Raw genomic sequence first — 12,780 nt, forward strand, 5'->3', positions numbered from 1 at the left:
AATGAAATCATCAAGAACAACTTGAAGATTAATGAAGAATAATATGTATAAATTCGAAAAATGCAAGAAGAAGAAAGTCATGCAATTGACACCAAACTTAAACATTAATACTAGACTCAAACAAGAAACATAAAATATTTTTATTTTTAGGGTTTTATAAATTTTTTTGTGATTTTCGAAAATTATATAGAAAAGAAAATAAAGAGAATCAAAACTTTTAATAAGAAATCCAGGAATCATGCAATGTTAGTCTAAAGCTTCAGGCTAAAAAGATTAGACATGTTTGGCCAAGCTTCAGCAGGACATTACATTCAGCAGCTAAATTGATGAGAATCAATCAGCTTTTGTAATGATAAGAACATCACCTTGAAACTCTAGAATTCATTCTTAAAAATTCTGAAAAAAAAAACCTAATCTAAGCAACAAGATGAACCGTCAGTTGTCCAAACTCGAACAATCCCCGGCAACGGCGCCAAAAACTTGGTGCACGAAATTGTGATCATCAACAATGGCGCAAAGACTTGGAGCTCTCAAACGTGAATCACACTTTGTCACAATTCCGCACAACTAACCAGCAAGTGCACTGGGTCGTCCAAGTAATAAACCTTACGTGAGTAAGGGTCGATCCCACGGAGATTGTCGGCTTGAAGCAAGCTATGGTCATCTTGTAAATCTCAGTCAGGCAGATTCAAATGGTGATGGAGGATTGATACTTAAAAGATGAATAAAACATAAAATAAAGATAGAGATACTTATGTAATTCATTGGTGGATTTCAGATAAGCGTATGAAGATGCTTTGTTCCCCTTGAACCTCTGCTTTCCTATTGCCTTCTTCCAATCATTCATACTCTTTTCCATGGCAAGCTTTATGTTGGGCATCACCGTTGTCAATGGCTACATCCCGTCTTCTCAGTGAAAATGGTCCTGATGCTCTGTCACAACATCGGCTAATCAGCTGTCGGTTCTCGATCATGTCGGAATAGGATCCATTGATCCTTTTGCGTCTGTCACACGCCCCACAATTGCGAGTTTGAAGCTCGTCACAGTCATCCCTTCCCAGATCCTGCTCGGAATACCACAGACAAGGTTTAGACTTTTCGGATCTCAGGAATGGCCGCCAATAATTCTAGCCTATACCACGAAGGTTCCAATCTTAGATTAGAAACCCAAAAGATACGCATTCAAGCCATTGCTAGTAGAACAGAGGTGGTTGTCAGGCACATGTTCATAGGTGAGAATGATGATGAGTGTCACAGATCATCACATTCATCAAGTTGAAGAACGAATGAATATCTTGGAGAAGAAATAGACTTGAGTTGAATAGAAAAACAATAGTACTTTGTATTAATTCATGAAGAACAGCAGAGCTCCACACCTTAATCTATGGTGTGTAGAAACTCCACCGTTGAGAATACATAAGAACAAGGTCTAGGCATGGCCATGAGGCCAGCCTCCCAAACATGCATAAGACTCTCAAAGCTCAAAAGTATATCAAGTGTGTGAAATACAATAGCAAAAGGTCCTATTTATAGAGAACTAGTAGCCTAGGATTACAGAAATAGGTAATTAATGCAGAAATCTTCTTCCGGGCCCACTTGGTGTGTGCTTGGGCTGAGCATTGAAGCTTTCATGTGTAGAGACTTTTCTTGGAGTTAAATACCAGCTTTTGTGCCAGTTTGGGCGTTTAACTCCAGCTTTTGTGCCAGTTTTGGAGTTAAACGCCAAAATTCTTGAGCTGACTTGGAACGCCTGTTTGGGCCATCAAATCTCGGACAAAGTATGGACTATTATATATTGCTGGAAAGCCCAGGATGTCTACTTTTAACGCAATTGAGAGTGCGCCAATTGGGCTTCTGTAGCTCTAGAAAATCCACTTTGAGTCCAGGGAGGTCAGAATCCAACAGCATCTGCAGTCCTTTTTCAGCCTCTGAATCAGATTTTTGCTTAGGTCCCTCAATTTCAGCCAGAAAATACTTGAAATCACAGAAAAACACACAAACTCATAGTAAAGTCCAGAAGAGTGATTTTTAAATAAAAACTAATAAAAATATAATAAAAACTAACTAAAATGTACTAAAAACATACTAAAAACAATGCCAAAAAGCGTATAAATTATCCGCTCATCAGCTACCTAAAAGATAGCCCCAGAGTTTAAAGTGTTTTTCAAAACAAGAGTTGCCGAGAAGCAACTAAGTGTCACAGAAGTCAACCACAAAGAGAGTTACAAAAAAACAAGTCCAAAAATCCACAAACTGGACTATAATACAAACACAGAAAGTTATAAAGAATCTAAATTCTCCCCAATAGTAGCATCCTTGGCTAGAGGAGGAGGAACGGTCGCGAGCGGGACAGCAACAACAGTTCCATCCGACCTGTTCAAAATCTGCTCGTCAGGCTGGGACTCTGGCTGGTCGACCTCTGAAGGGACGGAAGAGGTTGAAGCCGCCGAGGCTTTCCCTGGTGGCATAAGAGGAGGACCCTCATCCTCGTCATCAGGAGCAGGCACGATCTTGCCATCCACCACTATATTATCCATACTGAACAAGGAGAGATCGGCCTCGGGAGCAATAACTTGAACCTAAGCCTTCAAGATCTCAAACATATCAGTCATACTACTTACCATATGTCCCTGAAGCTCGGCATAATCATCATGGACCGATTGGAGCCTCCCCTTAGCTTCCAGCAGCTCGCCGTAGGTTTGGGTATAGCTCTCCTTGTACTTTTTTTCCGTCTCCTCAGCCAGATTTGCAGCCGCCTCAGCAGTAGTAGGTCGGGACTTTTCCCTCTCCACATCCAACTCCAACTTAATTACCCTAGCGTCAAGCTCATCCTTCAAACCCTTAACTCTTTCAAATTCAGACTTGGCATCCTCCATAAAGGCCTTAGTCACGTGAACGGGAGAATCCCGAACCACATGAAATAAGGCCGCACTCATGTTGGCCATTCGAACACTATTGCTAGCAATAAAGTCAAGGTGATGAAGGATCGACACATCATCTAAGGGAATCTTACCATGAGGAGCAATCAGTTCGGTAGCGAAACTCACACCATCAAAATCCTTGTCATTCAGATCATAAGAACCAACAGTTCTTTGACGTTTTGGGGGAGGACCAGCAGCAGTAGGAGAGGAGGCAGCACCAGAGGTCGGCTGAACAGGGTCAAAAGGAATCGTCCGGACTTGAGGAGTCGGAATGGTCTTCCACGGCCCAGAAGCATCATAAGTCGGCTTCTTCGGAGGCACCTGAGAAGACCCTTCCCTTTACCGATAAGTTTTGTGCAGCCGTCGCCTTCTTAGCCCTACGAAAGGCCTTCATGGAGTCCGTAGATTTCACCATTTCTAAAAAAGGAACCAGGAAAATAGAGTTACAAATAAGTAAGGGATAAATCAGCAGATAATAGAAAAAAGCCATTGGAAAAAGAAGTCGGACACTACCCAGCTCAGCATGGAGGAGGGAAGGATCTCCTAGAAACCTCTTTGTGTCCAAATGAGGAGGCTCCCCCCCAGTTCTCCTCTAAAACACCCACAAAGGCCTGTTCAACCTCATCCAGACTCTCCCAAGAATACTTAGTAGCTACTATATCTTTTTGCCAACACAAAGGGAAGGTCGGCTCGTCATTCTCATCTAAAAAGAAAGGTCGGGCATTCTCGACAGCTCGGACCTTAAAGTAATAGTTCTTAAAATCTCGAAAAGACTCATCATACATAGAAAAAAAATTTTCCCCTGGATAGCTCGGAACGAAACCCAAGAAGCCTTTTTCTTGGCTACTCCAGGCTTGGTCAACACAAACAGATAAAGGAAAAGAGATATGGTAGGTCGGACACCTAACTCCTGGCACAACAGCTGAAAAATCTTAATGAAGGCCTAAGAGTTCCGATGAAGCTGGGAAGGGGCCACATTGCAAGTCCATAACAGGTCGGTCTCAAAAGAAGTAAAAAGGATGGTAATGTTCAGTAGACTAAAGAAATAGTCATAAGCATAAAAGAAGGGGCATTCTCCCTGAGCTAAGGGAGGGAAACTAACCCTCTCCTCAGGATCAGGCGACACTAGCTCGTAATTCATTTCATCTTCCCTATCACTACAAATCCTATGGAACTTCCTAAGCGTTATACAATACTCGGGATCAGCCACGGTCACACACATCAAGACTATTGAATCCAGCCAATCGGCCATACCCGCAGGAACTCTGGTAGACATCTCAACAATATTTTTTTTGTGAAGACATAAGCCAACTATCCCTACAGTAAGAAAAAAGAAGAAGAGGTCACTACCAAACAACTCAGACAGTAAAAGAATGGCACAAGAAAATATCAACAAGTGTCAGATACGGTAGCAAAAGGAAAACCCCAGGACTCGCAAAAAGCAGAGGACCACCACCAAAGTCCAGGGGCACCCTTTGGAGGCAACAACAGTGCAAGAACCTAGAAAAAGGAGAACGACATAAAAATCTGTGTCCTAACCAGCCCTAACCCTCTCAAACAAAAGAAGATACAAAGAGTTCAACCATTTTGCTAGCATTTCTCCATACAAACAGCAATGACAAAAAGACCATAATTAACATGGGAACTAGACCACGCAAAGAATCACCAAAAAAGTTCCAACCTTTTTCTACTAAAAATTCAATAAAGACCAAAACTTTGTGAAAAGAGAAAGCATGCAAGAGGAAAAGCAATAAGAAAAAAGACAAACAAAGAAGACAGAACAAAGAAAGGATATAAGTACCAACCTGCAAAATGAGAAGTGACGACGGAGGTGCGACGAAAAGCGAACGGTCCAACAAAAGCTTCGAAGCGGCAAAGAAGAAACGCTCGGGGCAAAACTTTAGCAAAATGGTGATCTTCCCAAAAAGAAAGGTGAAAAACGAAGGAAAAGGATGAAGGAGAAAAGCTTTTTTCAGAAAGCAAAGGGCGAACAAAAGGAAGTTTTTTCTTCTCTGAGAAAATGAAATGGAAGAAAGTAAGGAAACTGAAAACCAAGGTTTAAGGCCTTTTTTCAAATTTCAAAAAATAAAGCGAGGGAACAAAACGACAAAAATAAAAGCCTAATTAATGGGCATTAAAAGCGCATATTCCCAAGGAGTTTAAAACACTTCGCAAAAAACAAGCACCAAAGAATCACGCAAGAAGGAGCAACCCGAAGACAAATCAATGCTCGAGCATGACTTCCCTAAAGGATCGAAGCAGGGAAAGCACGACCTCAAGGGAAGATCGAAGCTCAAGCAGGGGCACTGTTCATACCATGGGTCAAGCTAGGCGAGCCGAGTTGAATGAAGACAAAAATGACCGACCTCTTATAAAGGTTGGACGACACTGACCTCTGCCCAAAGAGCTCGGCCAAAAGGCCCAAGTAAGCCCAAAGCAGGAGATCGCAGCCCACCTAAAAGCGGCTGGCCAAAGATAAAGGGACCCACCCACAAAAGATAAGATAAGATAACTAACTTATCTCAAAGGGAGGTCACTCCACACTACTATAAATAGACTGGAGCACCCAGGTATAACTCATACTCCAATTCTACACAAAAGACCTGCCTAAAGCACGTGTTAACTTAAGCATCGGAGTCTCTTGCAGGTACCACTACCCTCCGGTGACCGAGAATCAGCAGCACCACCAGAACAAACAAGTCGGACACGACAAGCTCCAGCCATCACAACAGATCTCCTCCGAGATCGACCTTCAATTTCAGGTAACCTTCGGAACACTATCTGAACACACTAACAAAGAAACAAAATTACAAACAGGTGGTGAGCAAAATGCAAAAAGAAAAAAGCTGCCAGCTTTGAGGGTATCCAACATCATAAAAAGAATAATTGAAACCGAATTTATAAAAATTACCGAGAAATGAAAGATGGGTATTGACAAAATATGAGTGTACCAATTGCTTGAGTTGGAGAGCAGCATGAACAATGCCCTTACTTCATGATCATTATGAACCTGAAACATCCTTGGAATTATTATTTTCAAAACTTTGGCAAACAAAAATACAAAATTAAGTTAAGACAAAGTTTCTCAGAAGGGTATTTAACCAATTCTCTTTATGAAAACATTTCATATACTCTTGGAGGAATTTTCACTTATAACAGAAAGCACAATCCCTTTCTTCTTCCCCCTTTCATCATTAACTTACTCGCAATTTTTCCTTGTCAGCCCTCAACTCCTATTCTCGCATTTCGTAAAATAAATCGAAAGATTCGTAAGAAAAAATTTTCCCTCAACAATGAAAGTGAATTTGTACTCGTGATTGTGAATTTATGATAATGGAATGTATCACAAAGCAATACAAAATGTATGAAATTTAAGTATGAGAAGTAGTAATCATCTCAACGAAACTACTTAGAAATTGAACTTAAGTTTAAAATATTCTTAACAAAATTTAATTGGGGTTAATCAAATTCACACAACTGGACAGATAAGGAAAATAGTGAGAACATACATAAAAAAAGAGGCAAAAAGACTAATAAAAGAATCACATAAATAAAAAAGCAGTGAATCAACACTGTGTGTTTCAAATTCCATAGGAGCTAGTCATTTTAAATGATTTTGCCCTATTTCATTGTTTGAATTTGAACACCACCATTTCACCCAAGATCAATCATTTCATTTATTTCCTTATCCGTTAAAGCAAACAAATCCTAGCCTAATATTATATTTTGAACAATTCAATTTATCTTATAAAACCTGCAAATAATAATAGTTAAATAAATAAATAATTTTTTCTCAAGCCAATATTTTGCATAGAGCCTTCTCTATTTTTTTCCCCTTAACTTTCCTTACAGAAGCATAAGAGTGTAACAAAGCTCTTAGTTACCACTTACTAATATTGAAAAGTATGCGCAAAATAACTCAGCTAGCACTGCTTCGGAAGGATAAGCCTCCCTTGAACTAAAGAAATGCACAACACCACAATACAGTTTCACATTTTAACAAAAAATTCACTTTACACTCCACTAAAACCATGGAAAACAACCCCAGACACGTGTGTTTCCTCCAACGAAAGAAAGAAAATTAGCATGGTGACATATAGAGCACTCATTAAAGATTAGGGGTTGTCGCTATAGGCTCCCCCAATTCCTAGCTCAAACATTCATACAACAAAAAACTTCGTGGATCTGAATCACTAGATCAGGTGGATGGAAGGCGCAGCAGAAAGAGGTTGATATGAGTGTCCTGAGATTCGACCCTTGTCCGTCACTACAAGTGGCCGAAGATACCCCTTCCTTGTAGCTCAGTCGAAGCAATTTCTCCCTGCAGTTACTCCTTTTCTTGTTCAATCATATATGTCTCCTCACACGATGTCGTTTTGCCCGTTTCCAGTGTTTAGAGTAGTCATCTAAATCATCAGCAAATCTATCTCTAAACACTTTCCTAAAACATAGCTTTTCAACTAAATTAATATTTATAAATCAATCCCTACAACTTTTTTATTTTTTAAAACCTCCCAGGTCCTTAGAGGACCACATTATTCTTTCCCCATAGTAGAACCAGCCTTCTTTTGTAACACCCTAACTATCAAAATGTCACGCTTCCGGCTGCGCCACTCTGATAGCTCAGGTATTACGACGACTCTTAAAATATTTAATAGTAAAATATGAGCCTGTTTTAAATCATTCGTTTGACTCTTTCAAATCAGAGTTATTAATTAACAACTTTGGCAAAGACTTAAGACTCTAGGAAAAATAACCTGCCTCGTTTCTTAAATTCTTTAGAAATCCTCATAATCATAGTTACTTAAATTGAAATCAATTAAAACGAATATTAGAAATCAACACCAAGGCATGTAAGCTAAAAGTTCCGAACCACTTTCAAAACCAAAGTTATTTAAGCCCAAAAACCAATTTCATTTCATTCTTAAATCGGAAACCTTTCCAAGGCTCGGAATTGTTTAGTCTTGCTAAGTCAAAATTTAAAGAATACTTCAAAAGTAAAATGAATTTAATTAATCAAAGTTTAATTTCTTTTAAAATCCCCTAAAACTCCTCCAAAAGTACTTCTTTAATCAAACTTTAAAACATAAAGTTTCCTTAAACAGATTAAACTCGAAACACCTATTTCTTAATAAATTAAGAACCAAATAATAGAACCTCTCAAATTCATTCCTTTTCTAAATCACATTTTAAAACAGAATCTTAAATCTCATAAAAATTCGGCATCATCTCCCCTAAAACTTGGACTTTGCCACCCTTTTCGAGTCCCAACCAAACCATTCCTCAATTCCTTCCACAGGTTCCAAACCAAAACAGTTTAAAATCAGACAAATTCCGAAAATTCATATCATTGTCATATTTCAAGAAAATAGATTCAAACTCAATTTATCTTCAATGAATTAAACTCATTTTCAAAACTTTAAAGAAATAACTTTGAGAATCGTCTGTTTAGCAAAACCAACAATAATCCAATCAAACAAGCATTCATATCCAACCAAGACAACCAACAATACATAAGACTTGTACAATCACTAAAGATATATTTCTAACATCAGTATCCATATATAACAATTCCAAATTATAAAGTATAGTTTTCTGAAAAAGGCCCCTACCTCGACAAGTCGAAACCCAAAAACCAAACACGTTAAGGAAACCTTCTCTCTTAGCGCGCAATCCACGGTAGCCGCAACCACAAAAACTTTAATCACGGCACGTAAGAACCGAACTCAAACCTAAAGCATTAACGTCGCAAGGACCTTAGAAACATATCACAGAATAGCGACTAAAAGAAATCGGAATAGGGAACAGTGGTGCACGAAATTATGATTCACACTTTTCACAACTCCGTACCACTAACCAGCAAGTGCACTGGGTCGTCCAAGTAATACCTTACATGAGTAAGGGTCGATCCCACGGAGATTATTGGCTTGAAGCAATCTATGGTTATCTTGTAAATCTTAGTCAGGAGATTAATTATGATTATCAGTTTGAATTGCGAAAAATAAAAGAGCATGAAATAAATACTTGTTATGCAGTAATGGAGAATATGTTGGAGTTTTGGAGATGCTTTGTCTTCTGAATCTCTGCTTTCCCCCTGTCTTCTTCTTCACGCACACAAGGTTCCTCCTATGGTAAGCTGTGTGTTGGTGGATCACCGTTGTCAATGGCTACCATCCATCCTCTCAGTGAAAATGGTCCAAGTGCGCTGTCACCACACGGCTAATCATCTGTCGGTTCTCACTCATGCTGGAATAGGATCCATTGATCCTTTTGCGACTGTCACTACGCCCAACCCTTGTGAGTTTGAAGCTCGTCACAGTTATTCAATCCCGGAATCCTACTCGGAATACCACAGACAAGGTTTAGACTTTCCGGATTCTCAAGAGTGCTGCCAATGGATTCTAGCTTATACCACGAAGATTCTGATTAAGGAATCCAAGAGATACTCATTCAATCGAAGGTAGAACGGGAGTAGTTGTCAGGTACGCGTTCATAGATTGAGAATGGTGATGAGTGTCACGGATCATCACATTCATCATATTGAAGTGCGAATGAACATCTTAGATAGAAACAAACGTGTTTGAATAGAAAACAGAAATAATTGCATTAATTCATCGAGACACAACAGAGCTCCTCACCCCCAACAATAGAGTTTAGAGACTCATGCCATCAAAGAGTACAAAGTTCAGATCTAAAAATGTCATGAGGTACAAAATAAATCTCTAAAAGTTGTTTAAATACTAAACTAGTAACCTAGGTTTACAGAAAATGAGTAAACTAAGATAGATAGTGCAGAAATCCACTTCTGGGGCCCACTTGGTGTGTGCTGGGGCTGAGACTTGAGCTTTACACGTGCCTAGGCTGTTTCCAGAGTTAAACGCCAGGTTGTAACCTGTTTCTGGCGTTTAACTCCAACTTGTAACCTGTTTCTGGCGTTTAACTCCATAATGCAACATGGAACTGGCGTTGAACGCCAGTTTACGTCATTTATCCTTGAGCAAAGTATGAACTATTATATATTGCTTGAAAGCCCTGGATGTCTACTTTCCAACGCAATTGAGAACGCACCATTTGGACTTCTGTAGCTCCAGAAAATCCATTTTGAGTGCAGGGAGGTCAGAATCCAACAGCATCTGCAGTCCTTTTTCAGCCTGAATCAGATTTTTGCTCAGCTCCCTCAATTTCAGTCAAAAAATACCTGAAATCATAGAAAAACACACAAACTCATAGTAAAGTCTAGAAATATGAATTTTGCCTAGAAACTAATAAAAATATACTAAAAACTAACTAAAATATGCAAAAACTACATGAAATTACCCCCAAAAAGCGTATAAAATATCCGCTCATCAAACAGCTTACTGAACTTACGAATAGCCAAGAAAACGGAATGGTGGCAACTTTGTTGACCACAACTTGACCCTACATTACCATCATCTCAGTAACTCTAAGAGGATATGACGGAAAATTTGATTTCAAATGTCTTAGAGACGATAACGATTACCAACACAAAGGATTCAGCGGTGGTCTCTGGCAACAAAGGCAAAGCATGGTGACACCCAGCTCCTCCTTCTTCCACGCGGCTCAGACGGCGGCACGGGTAACCATAGCGGCGGCGAGCTTCAGCCGTGATGGGGAAGGGAAAACAGCACCGTTCTTCCCCTCCTCCAGCTCTCCCTTCTTGAATGCAACGCGTCCCTCTCTTTCCCGGCAACAATGGCGATGAAGACAAGCTTGGTGGTGACAACGGTAGCACGCGACGGTGGAGGTCCGCAAAGACAGCAGCACTGTCTTTGAGGTGAAATGATGCTATCTCTCTCACTCCTCGCGGTTCTGCTTCGACGGCAGCTCTAAGGTAGACCAGTGGTGACGGCGAGCTGGCATGGTCTCCCTCCAAGGTCCAACAACGACGTGCCTAGGCTGTTTCTAGAGTTAAACACCAGGTTGTAACCTGTTTCTGGTGTTTAACTCCAACTTGTAACCTGTTTCTGGCGTTTAACGCCAGAATGCAACATGGAACTGGCGTTGAACGCTATTTTACATCATTTATCCTTGAGCAAAGTATGGACTATTATATATTGCTGGAAAGCCCTGGATGCCTAATTTCCAACGCAATTGAGATCGCATCATTTGGACTTCTGTAGCTCCAAAAAATCCATTTCGAGTGCAAGGAGGTCAGAATCCAACAGCATCTGCAGTCCTTTTTCAGCCTGAATCAGATTTTTGCTCAGCTCCCTCAATTTCAGTCGGAAAATACCTGAAATCATAAAAAAACACACAAACTCATAGTAAAGTTCATAAATATGAATTTTTCCTAGAAACTAATAAAAATATACTAAAAACTACATGAAATTACCCCCAAAAAGCGTATAAAATATCCGTTCATCACAACACTAAACTTAAACTGTTGCTTGCCCCCAAGCAACTAGACAAATAAAATAGGATAAAAAGAAATTGAGAAGCAATAATATCTCAGAGTTTTAAGTGAAGCTTAGATTCTAATTAGATGAGCGGGACTAGTAGCTTTTTGTTTCCGAACAGTTTTGGCATCTCACTTTATCCTTTGAAATTCATAATGATTGGCATCCATAGGAACTCAGATTTCATATAGTATTATTGATTCTCCTAGTTTAGTATGTTGATTCTTGAACACAGCTACTTTATGAGTCTTGGCCGTGGCCCTAAGCACTTTGTTTTCCAGTATTACCACTGGATACATAAATGCCACAGACACATAACTGGGTGAACCTTTTTAGATTGTGACTTAGCTTTGCTAAAGTCCCCAATTAGAGGTGTCCAGAGTTCTTAAGCACACTCTGTTTTTGCTTTGGACCTCGACTTTAACCGCTCAGTCTCAAGTTTTCACTTGACACCTTCATGCCACAAGCACATGGTTAGGGACAGCTTAGTTTAGCCGCTTAGGCTAGGATTTTATTCCTTTTAGACCCTCCTATCCATTAATGCTCAAAGCCTTAGATCCTTCTTACCCTTGCCTTTTGGTTTTAAGGGCTACTGGCTTTTTCTACTGCTCCTTCTTCTTCTCTTTTTTTTTTTGCTGCTTTTTCTTGCTTCAAGAATCAATTTCATGATTTTTCAGATCATCAATAACATTTCTCTTGTTCATCATTCTTTCAGGAGCCAATAATTTTAACATTCATAAAATTCAATATAAAAAATATGCACTGTTCGGGCATTCATTCAGAAGACAAAAGCATTGCCACCACATATAGATAATTAGAATTTTCCTTATTAAGAACTCGAAAAAATATTGCCTCCTTATAATAAAAATCTGCTATTTTATTCATGTTTGATGATGATAAGAAAAATAAATTATAGCTTAATTGGAGATAAAATCATAATAGAGATACTAATTACTACTACTCATATATAACTTCTAAGGTAAATTTCTAATAAGAACAATTATCACAGAGTTAAGGCTAAGATTAGAACTCAACAACCTTGAATTTGGGAGGTGGATGCCTCTTTAGTCTGTGGAGTGCTTGGCCCTTCAAGAGATAGCTTCTGGCGCTTCAATTCCTTCAGTTCACGCCCTTGCTCTTCTTGTTCTCTAAGCAGTTTGCAGAGCATGCTGTTTTGATTTTGCTGTTCTTCCTTCAGTTGATCCACAGCTTCTTGCAACTTGGTGACAGATGCTTGTAGCCGCTCCCAGTATTCAATTTGAGGGATTTCTGGGAGGAACTCCTGTGCTCTCCTCTTGATGGATTTGTCCTACACTTGTTGTCCTTCCATAGACTTTTTGGTGATTGGTAGCTCAACTGGGATGTACTCATCTACTCCCATTTTTATACCAGCATCTTTGGAGTTCTTGTTTGCAATCTTGTAAAGCTCACAAGCAATCAGC

Source organism: Arachis hypogaea, chromosome 20 (assembly GCF_003086295.3).
Source record: "Arachis hypogaea cultivar Tifrunner chromosome 20, arahy.Tifrunner.gnm2.J5K5, whole genome shotgun sequence".
NCBI lineage: Eukaryota > Viridiplantae > Streptophyta > Magnoliopsida > Fabales > Fabaceae > Arachis > Arachis hypogaea.